The sequence below is a fragment of the Artemia franciscana genome, chromosome 15 (genome assembly GCF_032884065.1).
Source record: "Artemia franciscana chromosome 15, ASM3288406v1, whole genome shotgun sequence".
Lineage (NCBI taxonomy): Eukaryota > Metazoa > Arthropoda > Branchiopoda > Anostraca > Artemiidae > Artemia > Artemia franciscana.
The window spans coordinates 25218380-25244911 of NC_088877.1; the positions used below are offsets into that span (position 1 = coordinate 25218380).

Sequence of the window (26532 nt, forward strand, 5' to 3'; positions counted from 1 at the left end):
CCAACTCCCCCTCATGTCATCGGATCCGGTCGGAGTTTAAAATAAGAGCTCTGAGACACGATATCCTTCTAAATATCAAATTTCATTAAGATCCGATCACCCGTTTGTAAGTTAAAAACACCTCATTTTTTCTAATTTTTCCGAATTAACCATCCCCCCTCCCAGATGATCGAATCGGGGAAACGAATATCTGGTCTGGTCCCTGATATGCCTACCGAATTTCATTGTCCTATGGCTTATCTGGAAGTGCCTATACTAGTAAAACCAGGACCGACTGACAGACAGACCAACAGAATTTGCAATTGCTATATGTCACTTGGTAAATACCATGTGCCATAAAAACCAAGTGTATTTTTTTTACCCCAAAAATTAAAAGAATGAAGGTTGAAATTACAAGTTCCTTACCACCTTTGGATTAGGGATGAAGAATTCTATCATTTCTCTGCAAAAAATACCTTCCATGTGATGAACTTGATACAATGGCGACAGACCATTGTTGCAATAGGTACAAGAAACCTGGAAACAAGATTGACAGAAAAAGGATACAAAACCATATAGAAATTTTCCATCCAGCTGTGCCACACTAAAATTGCTTGGCTACACCTTATGTGAGGTACCTTCCAAAGAGCCTTAGCTTCAGTAATGATGGATGATTTCCAGCTTAAGAAACCCAAAATAAAGATTTCAAAGGAGGCATACAAAGAATACTGAAGGAAGCAAATGTATCCCTCTGTTTGCCTAAGGCTGATTTATTTGTTCTTTGAAAGGACAAGGTTGTAAAATCTTGCATTCAATACAGAAAAGGAAGACTCCATGAAACAAAAAACTCTATTTGAGGCTGTGAGATGAGAAATTGAAAAATACATCACTGAAAGAGAGACATAAGTCTATACTATGGATTTACAGAAGGAGGTTTGTTGCCAAATATGCATACCAAAAATGAAGCCTTATTTCTTGCCACGTGTTGTCTATTTCAATGAAAATGTTCCACATTTGAAGCTACAAGGGAGAATCCCAATTTATGCATCTTCTAGAATGAGGCTTTGCAGGGATGTGAAGCCATACAAAGTGAGTTTATGGTATTTTAGAATTTGGAAGGTGGGTCAGATAGCACCGTCATCAAATATCCAGTGAAAGTTCATACCTATATGGCTGCAGACTCTGTGAATAGATCCAGAGTTCAAGCTTCAAAATAGGGACATCCTTGACATTAGTGACCTGTGTAATCTGATTGAACTAAGAAGGAAACATAGCAAAGCTGTAAAGATCTTAGACAATTCTTTACAGTGAAGCTCCATCAAATCTCTGTCCCAGGTGAAGAAAAAAGTGGAGTCAAAATAAAACAATTTTCTCAAGCAAGATTTGAGCATGGCGAATCCTCTCTGTTGTACAAGACTTCATCAAACAGCAAAGGGAAGTCTTTAGATTTTGTGCTGAAAAATGACCCAAGAGCTTTTCTCTTGCTGAAAAGGTAAACTGAGTAAGAGGGGTGAAGCCTGAGAAAAAAAATATATTATTTATCTAAATTGAAAAATTAGAAATATCTATATTTATCTAAATTAGAATTGTAAATCTTTTGTAAAAGACATGCCATCTGGTCCCTATTCGGTTGACTAACTGAAGAGTGTAGGCTACTGACTTTTATAATTCCATTTTCTTTTTAATAAGATTTTCCTCTTACTCTCTGAATAAATACCCAAATCTCTAAATTCTCTTCCTATAACAGAAATACATATTCACAGATATACATGTTTTTACTGATATAGGGTTTCCAAAAGAACAAGAAACACACCAATGGTAAAAAGATGTAGATGACCTTCAGTGGTGTCAGCAAACTCTGACATTTATTTTAGTAACATAATAAGATAAAATACTGTCGAAAAACCAATCCTGATAACTTTTCACTTAAATCATGTGTCTATTGCTGCAAAATGGGTGGGAAAAGTGAAACGTGTCACAGAACTTGAAAAAACTTTGAAGATATTTTTTATTAAATAATGAAAAGTGTATATACATACTTTTAATTTGGGGTAGCAACTCTTTTGTTATTGTAGTGTTTCTTTTAGAAAAGCCTTGGCCCTATATACTAGAATTTCACCTTTTTTCTATTAGATTTCCGTCGTATAAGCAAATCCTACCAAAATTTGGTTGGATTGATCAAAATATATTGATTACAACGCTGGAGTTGGCAAAAAATGGCAAATTTCTTGGTTGAAAATTCCTTGTCTACTAGTGACTCTTGTGTTCTAAGTGACTAAACCTGGCTTCAGTACACAGAATAGACTAAATTGAACCTTTTTTTGAAGCCCTTGATCATCAATTAGACCAGACCAACTTCTGCAGCCCAAATTTATTTCAGGCAGGGTAGCGAGATTGCAGCTTTTAGATAGTGATTTACTTGTTCTGAAAATGAGTCCAAAAAGGGTTAAGCGGTCCCCAAAACAAGGAGTAGATGCGTGCAAAGCTTGCAACAAAAAGTTAATGGATGATTCAGAAGCATTGGTTATATAATGGTTATATAATGGATGATTCAGCACTGTGTGATGGCTGTGAGAAATGGCTTTGTATTGACTGTACAGAAATGAGCGAGCTAGAACATCAGCTTTTCACAAAGATGAGTCGGAGATTGGGTTCAGTTCAGTAGTGTCCACTTTACAAACAGAAATGGCTGAATGACGAAGTTGTTACTGCAAGGAAGATGAGAGAAATTGTGTGCACTGAGACAAGCAGCTTTTTTGCTCAATTCAAAGAAGAATTCAAGTTCGAATTAAAGAAGGAACTGGATCTTGAATTTCGAACTCTGAAGTTGAAATTCAAAACAAATGCTCTATGGATGATGTCAAGCAAGTAGTCATAGAAACAGCTAAACAAGAATTACAAAATTTCAGCTAAAACATTTCTACTGACATTACAACAAAGCTAGAGGCCAGTACTGCGCCTTCTCTCAGTACTTGTCAGATATTATTCACAAAGAGAAACATCTGATAGTTTTGGCATTGCAGAAATCATGCGTTTGCAGACAAGAAAAGAACAAAATGTCACCAATTTGGCCATTCTAAATGACGAAATATTTCGAGATTGCTCCTTTAAGTCCAGTTTTTCTGTCAGCAGAACCCAAGAAAAATTGTTGAGGGAGGGCAGAACATTGACTCTTGCCAGAGCCATAGACATTTGCCATGCCATTGAATCAGTGCAAGGAGGAACTGAACTGCCTGGAGTCGATGGGCACTGTTGAGAAAAAATCAAGGCCCACTAAATGGGTAAACCCAATAGCAGTAGTCCAGAGGCCAAATGGATCCCTCAGAATATGCTTAGACCCTGTTGATCTTAACAAGTGGGTACAACGCCCACACCACCCAATACCATCATTTGACAATGTAGCATCCAAATGTTCAGGAACCAACAGGTTCTTCAAGCTAGATGCTAGAAATGGATACTGGTCCATGGATGAGGAGTCATCACTTATAACCACATTCAGTACATGCTTTAGCAGGTACAGATGGAAACAATACCCATTAAGAATCAAGTCAGCACAGGACGAGTTCCAAAGGAAAATGGAGGAAGTTTTCAAAGGCTTGGATATAGGTCTTATCATTGGTGACATCACTGGAACAGCAAAGGATGAAGAAGACAGTGATGCTAAGCTGAGAATGGTCTTGCAGAAAGCCAGAGAAAAAGGGGCCAGGTTCAACAAAGAAAAGTGCATTTTTGATGCAGAAAGTATCCCCTACTTTGGGCACTTACTCACTGCCAAAGGAATCAAAGCAGACCCACAGAAAACAAAGGCAATTACAAACATGCCAGCACCAGAATCACATGAACAGCTACAGGTGTTACTGGGCATGTACAACTATCTAGCCAGATACATTCCAAACCTATCCACCCTCTATCATCCATTGCAAGAATTGTCAAAGTCCAAGAATTATGAATGGTACCAACTCCATGAAAATGCAAGAAAACAAATCCAATCATCTATCTGCAAGAACCTTGCAAACTTTGACCATACAAACAAGCACGTAAAAGTCATAGTAGATATATCACAGCATGGACTGGGAGCCCAAACAGTTGTAGATGAGAAGACAGCAGCATTTGGATCACAGTCCCTCAGTAAAGCAAAAAAAAAAAACAATACTCACAGATAGAGAAAGAAATGCTGGTTGTAATACATGCCTACAAACACTTCCACCAGTATGTCTATGGAAGGACAGTCACAATAACTAGTGACCACAAACCATTGGAATCAATGTTGAAGAAACCCATATATAAAGCTCCAACAAGACTACAAAGAATGATGATAGGAATCCAGTATTGTGACATACAAGTCATATATTGCCCAGGATCAGAAATCCCAGTTGCAGATGCCCTGTCAAGATTGCACTTACCCAAAAACGGATCCCAACATACAACACAGCTATGAATTTCCAGTACTCAGCTTCCTCAAGTCAGTCCTGATTAAAGATAGCAAACTCTTACCTAGCTAACTTACCTAGATGGGTTTATCCTGAAGGGTGACAAAATATTAATCCCTGCCACATTTCAAAGGGACATGCTGGAGCAACTATATGCTTCACATCTGGACATGATCAAAATCAAGTAATGAGCAAGGATGGTTGTATTCTTGCCTAACATTACCAAAGACATTGAGAACATGATTGGGAGCTGTAATACATGTGCTTCAATGGCACACAACCAAGCCAGAGAAAGCATGATAGCCTCTCCAATTCCCACATACCCACTTGAACATGTTGGAACTGACATCTTTGAATTCATGGGAATCAAATATCTCACTACTGATGATTGTTACAGCAGATTCATAGAATTAGACAAGCAATTACTAAACTTAAAGCCCATATTGCCAGACACGGCATACCAAAGACCATTACATCAGACAATGGCCCCCAGTTTTCATCAAAAGAGTTCAAAGATTTCATGGATAAATGGAGCATTGTCCACAATACATCCACCCCCAAGTATCCCCAGTCTAATGGATTCAGCAAGAAGTCAGTACAGGCAGCAAAATGGATCATGGCCAAAGCTGTAGAACAACAATCAGACACATACCCGGCTATGCTAGAATAAAAAAACACAGCAGTAGATGGACTGGCTTCCCCAGTTCAGTTGCTGATGAGTTGACAACTATGATCTGTACTACCAATACTTCCCAAACGCCTGGAATCAAAAGTTGTTCCATGGTCAACATTCCAGAAAACCAGAGAGAGACAGCAGAAACAACAGGAGAAGCCATACAACAAAAACTCAAAAGCTCCAAAACCACTGCTCAATGGTAAAAATGTCTGGGTGAAGCTGGATGAAAATGCCAAGTGGCAGAAAGCAGTGGTCTTGCAAAAAAAACAAATATACCCCATGGTCTTACATCATCCAAACAGAGAGTGGAAAGCTGTAGAGGCACAACAGGCAACATATTAGAGGGGCAAACCAATACTCATCCACTTACTTTGATTTTAAGCACACAGACCAGCAAAGTGACATGCAGGCACAACAGGCGCCTTCACCACCATCAGCCACTGCACTGGGAACATCACATTTCTCACCTGTGAGCCCAATGTCACCTCTGCCTGCAGCTACACCTGCAGAGAGATTTACCACTCTGCCATATGATGCCAGAGCCACAATACCTCCTGTGTGATCACCAGTCTGATCCAACCTACCAACTGGAGCCCTGACCATACACACCAAGCATTCTGGCAGACAAGTGAAGGAACCAAAGAGGCTCAACCTATAATCTCGACAAAGGAAAGAGTATGAAAGATCCTGTCATGCATGATTGCATCTGTGTTTATTGTAGTGTCATGTTATATGCTTGCTTTGCTTATGCTTGCCTTTTTGTTATAGGTACTTGGGTTTCAATATACCATTAAATTCAACTGAAGATTTTGCAAGTAGTTGGTGATTTTAATCTGCGAAAGATAGATTGGCAAAATCTTTGCGTGGAAGCTTCTGCGAATAGTAAGGAACAAAGTTTTCTACCTGCTGTTGCTGAAAATCATTTTTTTCAGCATGCAATTGAGATAAGAAGGTTAAGGTCTGATCAGACTCCCTCAACACTAGACCTAGTTTAGACCAAGTCAAGTGACTTTGTATCAAATATTGATTTTTGTCTGCTGTTAGGAAAAAGCAATCATGTTGTTTTAGAAATTAGTTTAAGATTATCTATTCCAGAAGTTAAATTGACAAAGATATGGCATGACTATGCAAAAGCTGATTATGATGGGTTTAAAAGATTTATTATTGATTTAAATTCACGTAATGAGTTTAGGAAACCTGATCTATCACTAGGTATGATTTTCAATGTTTTGCTCAAAGCAATATCACAAGGATGTGAAAAATTTGTCACCAAAGTAAATTTCTGCAAAAAAATTTAAAAACAGAGTGAGGCTTCCTAAACCAGTACTCCAAGCAATAAAAAAAATGCAGCTTGGAGGGGTTTCATTGCTGACAGGACTGATGCAAATATGAAAACTTATAAAAAAAAAGCTAAAAATCATGCAACCAAACTATTGCATGAAAATAGGCATGAGCTTGAGTGAGTCAATTCTGAGTAGGAATTCTGAAAGAAATCCAAAAACATTTTTAGGGATGGTACCATTCTTATAGAAAAGGACATCTGTAAAACCAAGAAGTTCAGCTATATTTTTAAGTAGTAGTTTTGAAGTTTCTGGGACAAAGAGTTTGACAAAAAATGAGTTGGAATCTAGTACCAGGAATCATTTAACTAGTCTAAATAGAGTATCTGATGATCATTTAATTTCTATTTCTGAGGTTTTGAAAGTGCTGAGAATGTTGGATATATGTAAAAGCATGGATATTGATAGTATTACAAATATTATATTAAAAAAATTGGCATCTGTTTTACATGAGCTGCTTGTCATACTGTTCAACTGGTTGTTTTTGGCTTGATCTCTTCCAAGCAGATGGAAAGAGGCTCTTGAGAAGCCACTATACAAGTCTAGTAGATGGGCTTATTTTCGAAATTACAGACCAATTTCTACTACTTCAATATTTTGCAGAGCAGTAGAATTTTTTTTGGTTAATTGTATACAGTTCCACTATGAAAAAAAATGGGTTATGGTCAAAGGCTCAACATGCCTACAGGCAAAAGCATTCATGTACTAGGCTATGCAACTTTTGGAAGTCATAACTGGATGAATAAATAAATGCAGTCTCTGAAAGAATTGAGTTGGGATTGACTTATACTGATATTGATGAGAGTTGGTCAAACATGAAAGCTGAGCTTTTCAAGCTGTAAAGTCTTGTAACAAATTTTTTGGGGCAAAACAGGCTAAAATTTTACCATTTTCATCTACTGAAATTAGTAAGCTAATTAGCAGAAAATGTCAAGCATGGAATCAATATGGGAAAAAGAAAACCTCAGAAAATTATCATGCCTTAAAATCTTTTCATAACCAGGCAACTAGCCAAACCAAGGAGTTGAAGTAAAAGTTTGAGGAAAAATTGGCTGGGGATCTTAAATGTAACCCAAAATCTTTCTGGTATTATAATTCTCAAAAATATTGCAACAGTCTCTGATATTCTGCATATAGTTAACTTGCTGCTGATCCTGAGCTGAAACTCTCAACCAACAATTGTCATCTGTTTTTCCTCTAGTTCCAGTACTGTTTTTCCCCTTCCTCCTGTATATGATGTATTGCTTAAGATAAGATATTTATTTCAAAAAATCACAAGCACAAAAAGGGCTGAATTTGGACTTCAGAGTTGACAAATCATATGATTACACAAAGACTGGCAAAAATGCAGAAACAAGAATACTACTACTAATAATAATAATAACTCACTGCAGCACCAAGCTGCCTGAGGCCAACACAGCTACACACTCTCCTCCTCCAACCTAATCTATTCAAGGCCTCCCTCTTTACACCCTCCCAGGAAGTTCCCATTTCCTTTAGATCTTTATTTATGACATTCTCCTAACCCAGACAAGGATGACCTGCTTTCCTTGTAGCCCCAGACAGTCGGCCAAAAAGGACAATCTTTGGCAATCTGTCATCCTTCATCCACAGAACATGCCCTAGCCATCTCAACCTTTCTTTCATTATAGCCCTAGAAAGCAAGATTGAACTGCATTTTTTGTACAACCAACTGTTTGAAATACAGTCAGTCAGCTGGGTACCCAGGACAATTTGTAGGCAATTTCTCTGGAAAACATCAAGTAAATCTTCATCCGCTTTTTGGAGCACCCATACTTCAGAGCCATATTTGACCACTGTCATCATTGTAGCTTCTAATATTCTAATCTTGGTTTGCAGACTTATCTTTCTATTCTTCCAAACTTTTTTTTAACTTTGAAAAAACACCCTGAGCCTTAGCTATTCTGCTTTTAATATCTTCACTGCTCCCACCATCTTTACTAATAGTACTACCAAGGTAAGTGAAGCTCCCAACCTCTTGAATCTTTGGTAAAATTCTAGTTAATTGACTCCTTGCTATTTTGGAAAGGGTTTAGGTTAGGAAAATGAAACTTTCAGGGATGGGTCTACAAGCTAAAGTATGTCCTGGGAATGTATTTTAAAGCACCCACCTCTATTCCTTCTCTCTCTAGAGGGCTGTAAAATTTGCCAACATGACAGGTCTACCTATTGAAAGTTTGACAAAACCAAATTTTACCTTAATTTTCAGTTACCAGTTGCCCTTTCTCTGCCTTTAGTTCTGAAAATGCAATTCCTGTTATTTGAGTAGAATTTTTAGCCATATCAATGTTTTTTTTTTCAAAATTTAGGAAATGTATTTGCATATCTTTAAAACCTCATATAATGGAATTGAGCAAAGCTATGAAGCTGAAAACAATTTTGTTGTACTTCATTCAAGCAGAGGATCTATTTTGCAAGGTTTCACTTTTATAACAAACATATTTTTAAAGGTCATCAAAGGTCAGGGCTCTCTAGAGGGAGGAGTAGAGGTAGTTGCTTCAAAATACCTTCCTGGGACATACTTTAGTCTATAGATTCATCCCTGAAATTTTATTTTCCTAACCTAAGCCCTTTCTGAGATAGCAAGAAGTCAATTAACTAGAATTTTACTGAATCCTTTTGTTACCTAATGTCACCTTTTCATCTTCACTTATTCCTAGCCTAGCAATCTCAACTTTTCTTTCATTATAGACCTAGAAAACAGGATTGAACCACATTTTTTGTATAACCTATTGTTTGATATACAGTCAGTCAGCTGGGTACCCAGAACAATCCACAGAAAGAGAAGAAAAATCACGATGGATAATTATTTGTGAGTCAATAACTCAACCATATAAAGTAAATTAAAATTTAAAAAGATAAAAACTAGTCAAACTTAAACAAGTTCAAGTTATAAATAAAAACTAAGTGACATTAAAATAGGGAGATAAGGAAATATAGTCAGGATGTGTTAACTAGGCCTAGGCTAAAATTATTCTACATAGCCTAGGCCTAATATAGAACAAAACTTGATAATGTGTTTAATGCAGATATGCTTGGTATTATAAGTACAAATTACATTGTCTTAGATTTTTATAACTTTAATTTCCAATATATCCTAAGGCTATACATGGGACCATCAGGGATGAAGGTGAATCACCACAAACACAGCTTCAACCTTAAAAAAGAGCATAGCCTACAATTACAAATTAGCAGTCTAAAAGTGCTCTCCTTTTATTCTAACATGTCTTCTTCTGAAGAGCTGCTATTCTACAACTTTAACTTATTTTACCTTAAATCACAGCTTGGATTTTATTTTTTGTAACTAAAATGTTTGCCCCCCCCCCCTGCTTTAGTTGGAATGTCATTTCAGCTGAAATGAGAAAAACGAGTCCTCTGACATCCTTCAAGGCTAAAGCAAAGAGGCTTTTCCTTGTAAAAGAATAGTGATCATCTGGGTATTCTATGGAAGCAGATTGCTTGCTATAAGCCTATATACATGGATTACATAGCCAAATGCAAAGAGAGTTAACTACCTCTACCACCAGAAACAAATTTAAAAAAAAACCTGTTCCTTCTCAGCCAGAGTTGGCGGACTGAGTTGCGTTCGAATCACATTCCAAGTTGACTGAAACCAGCATTCTGACGTTTTATTTGTGATTCCGAGTTAACTTTTAGCGTTCGATTTGTAAAAGTTGACTGAAAGTTAATGAAAAGTTGACTTTTAACAACTTTTACATTTTAGGCCTTTTTTCGCGTCAACCAGCTGGTTTAACCAATGACAGCTTTGGTTTAACCAGCTTGTATGTTTAACGCAAAAACAGAAAAAATTACATATGGTTGAGCTCAAACAAAACTGGTTCGCGAAAACACTTTTTACTTGTCGGTTTTGGCAAAAAATTTCAAACATAAAACATCCGTATAGTGTTAAGAGTGTCATTCTATTATAATTAAATGATTTAGCACTGGCTTAATTTCCTCCGGGTTTGACATATTTCACATTAGTTTGAGGTCAGAGAGAATTGAAAAATGATCTAGCATACTCTCTGGTATATTTGGAGAGAAAGGAAGGGTCTGAATTAGTGGAATCTTGGGTTAAATTGTTCAGGTAATATATTGGAAAATGTTGTATTCATACTGTAAAAGCAAAATTATCTATTAAAAAGTCCTAAATGATTAAGACTTTAGCTTTGTTGAGCTACCCTAAACAGAGGATAAAATTCTAGTTTGACTTCTTTTTGTTTTGATTTGGTATTCTACTAGCCTACCAGGCTATAGATTAAATTTCCAGTCAAATTCCAGTTTAGCTACTTTTTGCTATCTTTGATTGGGGTTATGTTAGGTGAATGAAACTTTCAGTGATTAATCCATAGCTAAAAACATACTCTGAGAAGCCATTGCTAAGCTTATGTGATTACCCTCTTCTGTTTTTAAATCTTGGAATTTTGCATACTGGACTGGTCTGTAACTATTAAAATTTTGGTAAAACAACATCTTACCTTAATTTTCAGCTAGCAGTTTCTGTTTCTCTGGTTTTAGCTCTGAAAATGCAATTCTTGTTATTTGAGTAGAATTTTAAGCCATATCAGTGTTTTGTATTTAAATATAGGGAAATGTATATCCTGAAAGTTTCCAAATCTTGGAAACTTCATAAATTGAAATTGAGCAAAGTTAGGACACTAAAAACGCTTTTTTCTTGTCATTTAAGTAGAAGATTTATTTTGCAAGGGTTTCACTTTTATAACACAAGCATTTCTAAGGGTGTGGACCAAATATTGAGATTTCCAACTGTCATCATCACTAACCAGCAATTCTATGGGATTTAATCCTTATTTCATTAGACAATGTGATTTAAGGTAATTTAAGGCAAACGTTTTTAAGAGAGAGAAAGAGTAGAGTTAGATTGGTTATTGTTTTGGTTGGATCAAAACAATAACAAATACATGTGGTTGCATAATTTTGAACCCTGGATATATATGTATTAAACTGTGAGATAAAACTGTTTTTTGCATTTTCTCAGGTCTTGTGTTACCCTAGGTGTTGATTTAAGGGACCTACCTCAGTGCTGTGATTGATATATTTAGACTTTTGGGCAATTCATTTTAATTTCAATTCTCCAGGGAATTGCACATCTTCCCGTTCTTCATTAAGCGATATCAGTGTTGAATTTTTCCGCCCAGCGTTGCCGCTCATTCTGAAATTATGGCGTCCAATAGCTCAAAACGCCTAAAACCCGCAACACCCGAAAAAGGAGTCGATAAGTGTGCTGTCTCTGGTTGTGTTCTGAGTGAGTCCTCGCCAGCCATTCAGTGTGATGAATGTGATAAATGGCTCTGTGCAACATGTCTAGGAATGAGTACAGCCGAATACTACATTTTCTGCAAAATGAATGAAAGACTTGGAAGTATTTGGACATGCCCATTATGTAAAACAGGTTCCAGTAAGCCTGATGTTCCAAATATAGTGAAAAGCACTCTCGAATCCCATTGTAGTGAAATGCGTGACATGTTTGCTGGTTTCAGATCTGATATGCAGACTTCTTTGGACACTGTGAGGGCTCAGGTGGAAACGCTTGAGACGGCTATACAATCAAAGGTTTCCATAGATGATGTGCAGAAACTTGTGGAAAACTCTATAACTACCCGTCTCGAAACAGACGTCCGCAAAATAGTGAGACAAGAGCAAGACAGAAACAGAAGACGACTTAATCTGATTGCCTATGGCGTTCCTCTGCAAACCAACGATGCTCAGTTCATCTCAACTTACTTAAAAGATGAATACTCAATTAATGTCGGGGCTATTACTAACTTGAAACGTCTACCTAATGGTAAGAATGCAAATACCATAGACAGACCCAACCCAATCCTTTTTTCTATAAATGATTACAAAATAAAAATTGATATATTGAAGGCCTCAAGAGAGAGGAGGGGGAGTATCTCATTCTTTGCTGATGCATCCAATGAAGACCGCCAGAGAAGGAAAGAACTAATTGAAGAGATAAAGAGGCGTGCAGCAGCCGGTGAAAAAAACCTTGTCATCCGTGATGGCGCCATCGTGTCAAAAAACGTGATCCCCCGGGGGGAGGGAGTCCTTCCCCCCCCTCGCTCGATGGTTCACTAGACTTACCCATATCCCTTGTAAATAGTGTAAATAATGCATCAAGCCTAGCCAGAAAGACTTCTATAAGTTCAACCTTTGTTTCCGCGGCTTCGGTATTGAGCTCTGTCTCTCCATCAAGTGCTGCATCTGATTCGTCTGAGACCAACTACGTCACTGCTAGTTCGGGCGACGAAAATCCATATCAGAGTTCAAAAGCCAGAACTAGCAACAGCCCAGTCGGCCAAAGAAAACGGACGCAACTAAGAATATTATATACAAACATTGATTCTTTAGTGCCAAAACTCTCAGAACTAAAAGTGTTACTTTATGAAAAGGATGTAGATGTTTTCTGTGTTTGTGAGGCGTGTCCTAAGAACTCTTTGACCAAATTGGAAGACGCACATATTCAAATCCCTGGATACTTACTCCTGAGCAACCTAGATAGTAACCTGTGTCGAAGAGGAGTGGCTATCTACACTAGGCTTGGAATTAAGGTAGATAAAATTGATTTTTCTATTTCTCAACCTACTAATACTTGGGTGGAACATGTATTAGTTAGACTTCTAATTGGATTTGAAATTGTGAATATTGGTGTGCTTTACCGTAGCCCATCAGCTCCAAACCAACTAGTATCTCACCAAGCAGTTTCTAACGTAATACAGATCTTATGTAATCTAAATTCATCACTTGTGCTTTATGGTGATTTTAATATGCCAGAAGTTCGTTGGTCTGAAGGTATTGGGTACTCACCCCCTAATAACCCCTCCTACACAACCATCCAAACCCTTGCTGACAACTTCCTAACTCAGATAATAATGCAACCCACTAGATTTAGACATTCACAACAACCATCATTACTTGACCTCCTTATTACAAATGACCCTGAGAGGATTACTTCCACTTGTTACCTCCCAGCTATTGGTGCAAGTGACCACATATGTATAATGAATGACATTAATATTAACCATAGTCGTGATGGTAAACTTAAGAGAACTTTTACCAATTATGCTTTAATCCGTGAAGAACTAGCTAATATAAATTGGGATGAGGGATTATCAGATGAGACAGACATTGAATCTAGTTGGAATCGTTTTAAGTCTACTTTACTAGGTGCATGTAGGAAGCATACAAAGGTTTATTGGTCAGATAAACCAAAGACTCTTCCATACCTTCCCAGGAATATTAAGAAAATTATCAAAAAGAAAAATAGAGCATGGAATAAATACCTAAAATGCAAGTGTGACAACCATCACAACAAATTCGCCATGCTCCGAAACAAGCTGAGAAACATGACAAGAAAAGTTATCCAAGACCATGAAGAATCTATCGCAAATGAGTCAAAGAAAAACCCAAAAAAGTTCTGGCGCTATGTTACAGCTAACAACCCTTCCCGTCGACGCACCAACAGGCTAAAAAAATCAGATGGCTCCAGTACTACTGACCCGAAAGAAATCGCTGATTGCATGAATGCCAGCTTTTGCACAAACTTCACCTCTAAGCCACCTGACATTACACTCCCAACCATACCTCCTGTAACAGTACACAACCCAATGTCCCCTGTAATCATTACTCAAGAAGATGTATTTAAAATACTAAGAAGTTTAAACTCCAACAAAGCTGCTGGACCTGATAATCTCCACCCTCGGCTTTTGATAGAATCTGCTGCTCACATTTCCCTCCCCCTTTCCAGAATATTCAACATGTCCCTGGCCAAAAAGTCAGTACCAAATGATTGGAGAACAGCAAATATTATACCAATTTTTAAGAAAGGCGACAAGGATAACCCAGGAAATTATCGACCAATAAGCCTAACCTCAGCCATTTGCAAGATTATGGAAGGTATCATTAACCATGCTCTTATAAATTATTTAGAAGAAAATACACTTATTAGCGATAGACAACATGGATTTCGCAGGGGCAGGTCAATCGACACCAACTTTATTCAATCATATGATCATGCAACTAAAATTTTGGATATGGGTAAACCGGTAGACATTATCTTACTTGACCAAGCCAAAGCCTTTGACAAAGTTGAACACTCATACCTGTTGCTGAAGCTTAGAGCTTATCAGGTGCATGAGGATGTGATTGATTGGATTGGAGCATTCCTAACTGGCAGATCTCAACGTGTCATGATCTACACTGATAATGGCGATCCAGTTTTCTCCTCCACTTCCCCGGTTATAAGCGGCGTCCCACAGGGAACCATCCTTGGGCCAACATTGTTCAGCATATATATTAACGACTGTACAACTTATCTATGCAACCTTTTAACATTATATGCTGACGACTGTAAGCTCATTGGACCTGCTGAAACTGAAGAAGAAAGAGCCTGCATTCAGCTGGACCTTGACAGGCTATCCTCTTGGTCATCAACTTGGGCCCTACAATTCAATGCAACAAAATGCAAGGTACTGCACTTAGGGCACAATAACCCCCACCATCCCTACCATATAGGGTGTGATCAGTTGGAAGCAGTTGCCGAGGAAAGAGACTTAGGCGTCATTGTGGACAAAGATTTAAAATTCCACAGCCACACTCAGGCTCTAGACCCATCCCTAAAAGTTTCATTTTCCTAACCTAAACCTTTTTCAAGATAATACAAATTTATCTAAAATAGAATTTTACCAAACAGAAGTTTAACCTAATAATTTGTAATAACATATTGTTCAGGCTAGCCTTTGCAATCCCTACAAATTTTGGCTCTTCACAATAAAGCACTATTACAGGCTTAGCCTAACAAAAGAAAGTAGCAAACTGCTTAATCTTAATAAAAAATAATCCAAAGGACTTTATATTTCTTCAATACAAAATATATATTAATTTTTGTTTTCAGTAGAATACTAGTTAAGTATAAACCAGCAAATGTTTAAGAATTTTTTGAGGGGGGACAGCTGCCTAAAATTAATAAAATATTTCTGATAAGCACAAAAATATAACAATTAAGCTAAACTAGGAAAATAGTTTTTTTCTCACTGAACAGTTACCATAACACATAATGTGTTGTAAGATTTTTGCAGTACTTGTGCATTATAGCCACCACATTCAAGTTCTATTGAGAAGTTTAGTTTGGCTAATGTTAATGACATAAAATAAAATATGATGAATATATAAAACTTTATCAACAAAATTATGAAAACTACAACAAAGAATCCTGGAATTTGTAAATCAGCATCATATCTAAATATATTGTATCTTACATTGTGATAGATTGTTTTAATGCCCTACTGTACAGGGGTAAATATTTAAATTATGTATCATAGGCAATTATCTGAAGAGTAATCTATTAAAAGTCTCCTGAGCTAACTAGGGAAGTTTTTTCTTTCTTTTTTACTTGCTTTCGCCTGTATCCAGTTCCTGATTGCCATATAAATTCCATATTCATAGTTAAATAACATAAGCCTTTGTATATAGACTATACCTTGTTGCTAATTTTTCTGGGCATAGAATGTTTGATTTGGTAAAGCCCTAGAGAAGGACCTGAAGAGAAAGAAACATAATAAAAAAAAAATTCATGCTTCATAATTTTTAGAATAATAGCTGGTAACACATTTTATATTCAACTTTGCTCTACTTTACCCCTCAATCCTCCCAATATAAAAATGTATTGCTGAAATTTCCTATTTTCCATTTGTTTTGTCAATCTGTCTCTCTAACTTCATCCCATGTAGCTGTAAATTAAACAAATGTGACAAACAATAACTAGAAAAACAGGTGACAGGAGGTTAAATGCATTGAAAATATGAAATTTGAGCCATATTTCTGCACATTGGGAGGGGGATTGAGATAAAGCATAGCCTAACTTAATGATTTTCTCTTGCTATGTAGGGTATTGGAAAGTCACTTGTATATCATGCTGTCCTTTTCAGTTTTAGTTGGATAGAAAAAATCCAAAGAAAGTCCCCTTTGAAAAGATAGGAGCCACAAAGTGAGATTGTATTTGTCAAAGCTTGGAGGTTTGTCCCTTCTGTCTGTTTAAACAAAACAGAATCTTAATTGAAGCTTTGTTCATTTCTATCTTAAGGGTGCACAACAATTATGATATAAGGTACTTTTCTTTATTCAATTGTCTTCTTTGTTGTCTAAAAGACTTTTTTTTAATCTAGATGTTTCATAAATTGCTCATTTTTACCAGAAGTTCATTTGACCTACTTTGAAATCCCTGGTCTTAAAATTACATTTGACTTTGTTAAAGCTAGGAGACATAGACCTTGTGTTTGTTTAAAGAAAGTGAATCAACATTAGTAATTTGTATTGCACTAAAGCCCTAGGGCCATCACAATTCCAAACAAAAAAGAAACTTCACTTTAGAATATTCAATATTGTCTAACATAACAGAAACAAAGAAAAAAAATTACCAAATTTTACTTCTGCACTCTACTGTCAACATGAGACATTGTCCAAAATTTTAAAATCTTGCAAAACATTCATCCCTCATCACATTCACCAGCCATCTCTCATCAAGCCTACACTTCATTTCTCATCTCACTCAATCCTACAAATGCATCAAATAACCCACTCTCTCATTAGTGCTTCCATAGACATGGTCAAAGTAAGAGCCATCTTGCTTACATTTTATTATATCTAGAGGTTTTCTGTAGCTAAGTCAGTACTTAAATATTTCATACACCTTTGTAAACAACCTTAAGATGGTAAAATAGGTTGGATTATCCAAATTTTTAGTTGCCACAATATATTTCAATCATTATTGTAATATAAAGGGCAGCCAATAGTAAAGGACCTGAATAAATATTTTAAGGTAATTAAAAAGGTTTATTACTCAAAAACTTGATAAAACTAAAAGGGACTTCTTAATGATTGATTACTTTAAAATATCTACATTATACACAACAATAAACCTTTGCTATAAAGGGAAAGTCAGTAAGGCCCAAAAACTATTCAATACTAATTGTGGTTTGAGACAGTTTGCTGAATGTCTAAATGATTTTAGATAGTAATGAAGATAAAATGTGGGCAAACTCAACACCAATATGCAAGTAAGTAAGTATGGCAGCACTGACACATCAAGGTCTAAACTGGCAGTGCTAATTTCCACTTTGTGACCCTTTGGCCAAGAATTGCAATTAAGGGCTGGGGGCCAGAAATCTTGTGCTTTTGTACACCCTCCCTGCTTACCTTTTGCATATTTCTCCATTTGCCTATTTAGAGCTGGTTTAGATCTGTCTAACATCACTGACCCCCATTTAAAACAAATAAACAGGCAATACTAGGAATCAAACCTGTACCCCATGGACAAAGGATTTCTTACTAAGAGTACTTTCCACTTAGCCAAGAACATTATTACAACCAGAGTAGAACAACTATTAAAAAAAAAATATTGAAAAAAAAACAAGATGGATTTACAGCCATTTTCACTAATCTTCAATACACATTGTATTTTACTTAGACAAGTTATTGTAAGGCAGGTGTCAACAAAGCTCCAGCAGGGATTGCTTTACTTAAGATGCAAACTAGCATGGTGAATACTTAGCTGGTAAAAACCCAATACACTAGCAATGCCAGGAATTAAACCTGTACCCCTTGGACAAAGGATTCCCAAACCAGAGTGCCAACAACTTAGCAAGGAACACAAATGTGACCAGAGAACTATTATTTGAAAAAAGAAATATTGAAAAAAACTCAATTCATGGTTGTTGCTTTTCTCTACTGTCCCATAAACAATATATTTTATTTAGACAAATTAATTTTAAGACAGGTATCAACAAAACTCCATCAGGGATTGTATTTACTTAAGATACAACAAGCAATGTGATTGCATAGCTTTGTGATATTCTAGTCTTAAATAGTGATAAAAAAAGCAAATTTACATTTGCTATTTGTTTTCCAAACCATTTTAAGCAAAACCATTTGCAACAGCAATATGTCCATGGTTAGATTAGTGTCTATCCAAAATGCTTTACAACAGAAGGGACACATTTCTTGCAAATCAAATACTCAGCTTTAATGCTATTCTGTGCCATCTCTAAAAAATTAAACTGTATCAGGTGTATTTTGATATAAGATACTTCTAAGACTTTTAGCAAGGGGGCAGGCATTTCTTCACAATTTATACAATGTGTAAAAGAGCACCAGGGGGTGAGATTGAAAAAAAAAAACTTTCAGGGATGGGTCTAAAGGCTAAAGTATGTTCTGGGAAGGTCTGCTTACATGGAGTACAAAGAAACTGTTTCACAGCTTTCCTCAATCCACTTTATAAGGTTTTAAAGATATGCAAAGACATTTCTTAAATTTTGAAAAAAAAAATATTGATATGGCTTAAAATGCTACTCAAATAAAAGGAATTGCATTTTAAGAGCTAAAGCCAGAGAAAAAGAAACTGATAATTAAAAATTAAGGTAAATCTTGTTTTGTCAAAATTTCAATAGTATAGGTATAGACCTTTTGAGTAAGCAATTATCTAAGACTTAGAAATCAGAAAAGGGTTGACATAGAAGCCTGGCAGTACCTTCCCAGAGTGTTTTTGACCCTGGATTAATTACTGAGTTTCATTCTTGTAACCTATTCCCTTTCCAAGATAATGAAAATTAGCTAAACTAGAATTTTACATATTTTTTGCTTTGGATTCATTACTGGAAGTTCTATTTTCCTGACTTAACCCATTTCTAAGATAGCAAACAGTAGCCAAACTAGAGTTTGACCTGAAAATTTGTCCATGGCCCTATAGGGTAAGGCTGAAATGTAAAGAGTTCTGACAAAGATGCAACACATCTTGAAGCATCTAGTAAGAATAGTAATTGGATTAACAATGCTTTATAACCACTAGGGTCTTGCTTCATCAAGGTTTAATCTCTGAAGCCAAATTACCAAGCTAAGGTCAAGTCTAGGGCATCAAAAGGATGAAACAAAGATTTCCAAGTATCTACATAAGTTTTCAAAAGCATATTCAAACTCTTGACTTCCTGTATTAAGGCCTATGTGAATCAAATTGCAGGATATAACCCAACATTTATCCAAATAGCCATAATACGAAAAAACAAAACAAAATTAAACCTTACGTTTGCGTGGCTAGAATTCTATTTGTCAGCTTATAATTCTTATTTTATATAGACTTATTTATAGCCTACGAATTCTTCTTTTCGAAATCTACGCCTGAAAAGATCAACCAACAATTATGAATGGTAGAACCCTACGGTTAAAAACAATGACAGTTCTGGTTAAATTAGAGTTCAACCAGTCAATTGTTTCACGCAAAATCACTTTTCATGACAACCTGGTTTGTCACTGTTTCACGCAAAAACAGCGGTTGAGCTCAACCACACCGAGTGGTTGAGCTCAAACAGTCTCTTTGGTTGACGCGAAAAAAGGCCTTTTGTACGTTCGTCTCAAGTTAACTCGGAAAGAGGGCAAAAGTTTCAATTATAGGTAATCATGGAGTATGTGTTCAGATGGATCCAGGATGAAGGCACCACTTTTGTGTACCAGTGTGGTGAGTTATTGAGCCAGATTTTTTGTTGTTGGGTAGGTTGCACTAAAATGCACTTAGAAACTATGTTATTATCCTTGTTAACACTGGCTTTTTTCTTGTGTGGGTGGGTGGGTTTTATTTTTTACTGGGTGGGGGGATAGGTAGATAATAAAATGGTTAAGAAAAAACTTATAAAGTTATTGCAATATTAGTTAAAGTTACTGCAAAGCTACTTGAGCAATTATTTCAGAGCTGGGTATCCTAATACAATTTGTGTGGCCAGAAGTTTAATTGTTAGATTGCAAATTGTGATTTTCATTTGTCTTCTTTTAGTCATTCCATTCAAGATGCCTTGGATATTTTTTTTTTTTTATTGTGATGGATTGTCTTAATGCTCTGGAAAGGTAAAATATTTCAATTGCATAGGATAGGTAAATTCCAGTAGGCTAATCAATTTAAAGTCCTAAATTAGCAAGGGAAGCGTTTAGTTCACTAAAAAATCACTTATATACAGTGATTTTTTTTAAATCACTGTATAATTGTAGTTCTTTGAACTCCAATTATACAGCCGTTTTTGGCCCCCTTTAGCCTGTATCCAGTTCCTGATTGCCATTTAGTCCAAATTGAATTTTTTCTGTTACTCATTTCTTGTCAATATTGCTGAGGGGTCATACTTAAGCACTAGAGAAGTATGCAGCTCTGCTTTACTTTAGCACCAACCCTCCTAATATGGAAATCTAAGGCTGAAATTGCATATTTCCTATTGATTCTGCCAATCTATACCTCAACCATAGTACCTGATAATTGAAGCAACTGTGGCAAAACAAGAACTGGAAAAATAAGTAGGCTAAAAGGTGGCAAAATACATTTAAAATTTAAAATTTGGGCTATATATTAGCAAATTAGGCAGGTCGGGAGTAAATTTTTTCTTTTTTTCATATTTTGACTTAAAAATAAAGTGAATATACTACTTGATGCCTTTTTGTATGTTCTTTACAGATATAATTGATATAATTGCTTATGTATATATATATATAATATAATATAAGATATATAATTGATATAATGTAAAGATATAATTGCTTATGGGTGTGTTCCAGCTGATGGTTTTTCAGTAACTGCAGTTACTGCGTGGTAACTGCCCATTTTTAACTGCAGTAGAGCCAGTGGGAACAGCACAGTAACCTGACTAGCAGTAGCATCATTTTCAAATTAAATACACGTGTTCAAATTTAAGGGACAGTTTAATGCTGATTAGTATAATTTTTTTTTAATTCCTGCTGTTTCAGAGCATTTAGAGAGGTTCTAAGCCAACCATGGGCATTTGGCTGTCACAAATGATTTTGCTCAAATGAGTTGGTGAAAAATAAATAGAAAATATAAATTTTCTCTTTTTTTTATTATTTCAAGACTAGAATATCACAAAGCTGAGCATTCACATAGCTTGATTGTATTTTAAGCAAATACAATCCCTGATGGAGTTTTGTTGATACCTGTCTTAAATTGATTTGTCTAAATAAAATGGGCCTATAGCATTTATAGGACAGTAGTGTATAACTATAGCAATTTTTTTTCAAATAATTATTGTTCTCTGGTCAAATTTGTGTTCCTTGCTAAGTGGTAGGCGCTTTGGGTTGGAACGCTTTGTCCAAGGTGTATAGGTTTAATTCCTGGCATTGCCAGTTTATTTGGTTTTGGATAGGGGTTGGTGATATGACTAACCTCAGCTAGAATTGGCCCAACTTTAAATGAGTACAGATGGAAATCTAGGGACAGTAAGGAGGAAGGGCATGCAAGAGAATAGGCTGGCTGGTCCTTAGCTTCCTATTGCACTACCTGGCTAAAGGACCACCAGGTCCTTTACTGGCCTACTGACTTAGCCATGGAAACTTTCTTTCAAACCCATTAAATATAAGTAGAAATGAAGAATACCAGTGTGATGGTCCTTCCATTTCCCTGAAATGTGGATGTATGGACAAATTTGTGGGTCATGAGAGATAGCTTGTGAATGTAATGGGGGTGAATGTTCTGCAAGATTTAAAAATTTATGACAGTTGCTCAGGTTGGCAACTGAACACAGAAGTATAATTTTGTTATTTGTTTTTCTTTGTGGCTATTATGCTTATTTAATGTCAAGTATTTTAAAGTTAATCTCCTTTATTTTGTTTTTAATTGCCATGGCCCTAGGGCTTAAATACAATAAAACCTACTTATATCCATTGATTTTCTTTAAATAGATAGGAGTTCTGTGTGTCCTAGCTTCAGTAAATTTGAATGTAATTGTGAGACCAGGGATTACAAAGTAGGTGAAAACTTGCAAATGGACCTCTGGTATCAATAAAAATTTGTAAGAAATGGATATCAATTTAAAGATTAAAAAAAACTGTTAGAAAACAAAGAAGACTAATGAATAAACAAAAGTATCCCTTTACAACCATTTAATGAATTGTCACAAATATTGGTCACCCTTAAGATTGAAATGAACAAAGCTTCAATTATGAATCCATTTTCCTTTAAACAGACTGAAGGGGCAAACCTCCAAGCTTTGACAAATTCAATCTCACTTTTGGGCAATCTCACCTTTCCTTTTCAAAGGAAACTTTCTTTGGATGTTTCCAATCCAACTAAAAACAACAGGGACAGCATCAGGTACAAGTGATCTTCTACTTAGCCTACATACCAAAGGGAAAAACATGCATCTTTATACTATAAAAAATCTGTCATAGATTAGAAACAAATTTGGGCTATATATTTGCACATCAGGGGGGGTGGGGGTAAAGCATAGCATATATTAAATAAGTAAACTAATCTTTGCTGTATTTTTTTTTTATGTGTTTGTGCACATTGAATTTTAATGAGAAGAGAAATCACCAGTGCAACAGCACAAACATAAAAAAAATACACCAATGGTTAGTTTACGTATTTAATATATGCTATGCTTTACCCCCCACCCCCTGATGTACAAATATATAGCCCAAATTTGTTTCTAAGCTATTACAGATTTGTAATGACCCCACATATAGGTCATTTTTAAGAGGTCAAAAAGTGCTTAAATCTGAATTTGTGGTAGAAGCAATTATTATATTTATAAAGAGGATAAAAAAGGGCATGGAGTGGTATATTCACTTTATTTGAAAGCCAGTAATACTGTTTGCACCAATTTTACTGGGAAAAGAAGCCAATAATTTTTAGTTTTTAACTAACTTATAATATAAAGTTACAAACCAACCTATAATTTTTAATTTTTTCAACTAAAAATTATAGGTTGGTTTAGAAACTAAGCCTGTTAGATTTGGTAATATTAGAATAACTCACCAATGTGATAGCTGCCTTCCTGAGAATCAACGTTTTTAACAACATAAAATTTTTCTTTTCATTCCTTATTAAGCTTAGCCTATGCAAGATAGGCCTAGAACACCAAAAATCCTTTAAATCCTAAGGAATATGCATAAGATTACTTACAGGTCACTGAAAAGCTAAGATTATTTCCACTAGGCCTATTAACAATTTCCTTGTCTTTTCTTTAGACTAAACAATTTCATATTTCTAAATTTTTTGCCATTGAAGCGTTCGATTCGCAATTCTGTGTTGACTTTCTAGGTCAACTTTTTACTAAATAAAACGGCAGAGAAAAAAGTCAACTTTTAAGTTGACTTTTTCGAGTCGATTCGAACGCAACTCTGATCAAAGAGTATAGGTAATTTACATATACCAACCCCGTGTTCTTTTACTTGTCCCATTACTTTGAGCGTGTCCGAAAGCTCAAGTATGCAGAATTAATTTCGCATCCGTCTGGAATTCTTTGAAGAATTCTCAGTCCGGACTAGAATTTCATCTGTAATTATCGTAGGGTTATGACGTCAAAAAACCCTACGAAAGATTCTACGAAATTGCAGCATTTATCTGAGGTTTTTCAGAAGAAACTAAAGAAAGATAGTGGCGATTCATATCCAAAGCATAAGGAAGAAAGATCTGTTTCCAGAGAGATTTCAAATTCCAGAGATGTGTGATAAAAAAAACTTCCAATGTAAGTGGCTAAGAATATCTCCGTTAAAAAAATAATCATTTGTGATCAGCAGCTTTTAGATTATTATCATTAAGGATGTAGATCTTCACCTAGCTCATTGATCATAGAGCTTTAATTTCATGATAACTGCTTAATACAATGATCATTGACTTCTTGTTTTGTTATTCTTGAAGCAAAAAAATTAAGCTGTTTTAAACAGAGAAAACATAAAATTTCTCATGCCCTGCTAAAGGTTATCTCTAAGCAGAGTGATAGCTTATCAGCAGTTGTTGATAGTAGTTTAATAAAGTGATTGTTAATATTCTAGTTGAGTGACTTCTTGTTATCTCACAGAGGGGTAAGGTTAGGAAAATGAAACTTTCAGGGGTGGGTCTACAGGCTAAAGTATATCCTGGGAAGGAATTCTAGAGTACCCACCTCCACTCCTCCCTCTAGAGAGCCTTGAAGTTCACCTACATGACAGGTTTGTCAAAATTGAAATTTTGACAAAACAACATTTTATCTTAATTTTTAGTTACCAGTTGCTTTTTCTCTGCCTTTAGTTCTGAAAATACAATTCCTGTCATGAGTAGAATTCTGAGCCATATCAATGTTGTTTTTTTTTTCAAAATTTAGGAAATGTATTGGCATATCTTTAAAACCTTATAAATTTGGATTGAGCAAAGTTGTGAAGCTGAAAACAATTTTGTTGTACTTCATTCAAACTAAAGATCTAATTTTCAATATTTCACTTTTATAACACAGATTTTGAAGGTCATCAAAGGTCAGGGCCCTCTAGAGAGAGAAGGAGTAGAGGTAGGCACTTCAAAATACCTTCCCAGGACATACTTTAGCCTGTAGATGCATCCCTGGAAGTTTCATTTTCCTAACATAACCCCTTTTTGAGATAGCAAGAAGTCAATCAACTAGAATTTTACCAAGCAATTTTCTTTCAAGTAAAATTGATCTGCCCTAAATAGGGTGATAATCCTGTCTTCAAGCAATCATCACATTAAAGCTGCAAACCCATTGTTAACATCACAATGCAAATAAGCTGAAATAGCAGTATAATTCACTAAGTATCAGTGCAGTATTAGCATTTTAACCATGGTCTAGCTCCTTTAGAATTATGTTTGAGTAACCTGATGTGAGCTACCTCTTCTAATCAGGATAGGGCTTTAAACTAATTTCCCTGGGATCAAAAATATGATAGCTTTTCCTTTAACTACATATCTTTAACTATATTGTGTATCAGACACAAATTTATTTTTAAGCTTTTTGGTCTAAAGGATTTTTTTTTAAACTTGGTCAAATATCAGAGACAGCACCTTACCTGTGCTTGAAATTATACTAAACAAATCTGATAAATTCTAGTAGGATCCAATTTGGTGATATTTTGCTATGTACATTTATTCCATCTGTCATTTAAATTTGATACTCTATTCACTAACTTCAGCAAATCAACAAAAAATTCTACTTTTTGTTTATAGAACCTCCTCCTCTTTCCCTATTTGACCTAAGGTTAATGAAAAAAACTTTAAAAGCCTTAGCCTTTTTGACTTAGGGTCATAGTCTCAGAATCTCAATCAAACAGATGGATGGACAAATAGATATTGCAATGTCTGTGTTATCTATAGCTAACACATTTGATCCCAATAAAGATTTAACAAATCTTATCATTGACACATCAAATTTAGCATGCTGATGAACCTGATATTTGCCTTGTAGTGTCCTTTTTCAAATAATATTTATCAAAAATAAAAAGTCTTTTATTTTTGCTGTTTAAGATGTTTATGATTTTACAGAATGTTATATTTGAGTGTGGGTGTGTGCTAGGATTAACAATGATTATGACAGCAAAGGTCCTTCCATTTGTGGCACCACAGAGTGTTGAACCCCTGACCCTGAACTCCTGAGTCAACTGTCATATTTGACATATGTGAGAAAATGTTTTTTTTTATTTTTTTGGCTCCTAAAGGTGTGATTGAAAATAGTCAGAGCTTTGGGGTGTGAATCCCCTTATTTGTCCTGTTGGAAGGAGGCTAGTACTGTACTTGCAATTTTTATAGTTTCTTGTTAATCTTATAATCTCAATTTTTACAATTTTCTTGTTTCTTTACCACTTCAATGGTATTCTATGAACCTGTTCTTGTTCTTTGTAATATGCCTTTACTGTGTTTGGGATATACCTGTAGACTTCTCTTTCATACTCTACAATAGCATCCTTATTTAGATAAGGTTGCATTTAGCTTTTTCTAAATGTTGTCAAGTCTCTTAAGTCACTTATACCTGATGCTTTCCCCACTGTTTTTAGTTGGTAAAAAAACAATCCAAAGAAAGTTCCCATTGAGAAGAGCCCAAAAGTAAGATTTAATTAGTCAAAGCTTGAAGGTTTGCCCCTTCAGTCTGTTAAAAAAAAACAGATTCACAATTGAAGCTTTGTTCATTTCAATCTTAAGAGTGACCTACATTTGTGACAATTCATTAAATTGTTATAAAGGGATACTTTTATTTAGTTGTCCTGTTTGAATTCTAAATGATTGTTTTTTAATCTTTAAATTGATTTGTACTTATGT

At 35.6% G+C, this 26532-nt stretch overlaps 1 protein-coding gene across 4 annotated transcripts in view; it reads right to left on the reverse strand.

The window, feature by feature from the left end:
• The window catches only part of LOC136036243 (tRNA pseudouridine synthase Pus10-like), a 36027-nt gene extending 12340 nt beyond the window's left edge, over positions 1 to 23687 (reverse strand). The window contains exons 1-2 of one of the 4 annotated variants that reach the window (XM_065718353.1): positions 23631 to 23646; positions 9994 to 10021 (exon numbers count right to left, since the gene is read on the reverse strand). The gene's annotated coding sequence lies outside the window, so the exon portion shown is untranslated. Of the gene's footprint in view, positions 1 to 9961; positions 10022 to 11483; positions 11706 to 23630; positions 23647 to 23666 lie in introns of those variants that run through there. The other 3 variants (XM_065718356.1, XM_065718354.1, XM_065718352.1) reach the window with 3 other exon arrangements.
• Between the last annotated feature and the right edge of the window lie 2845 nt (positions 23688 to 26532).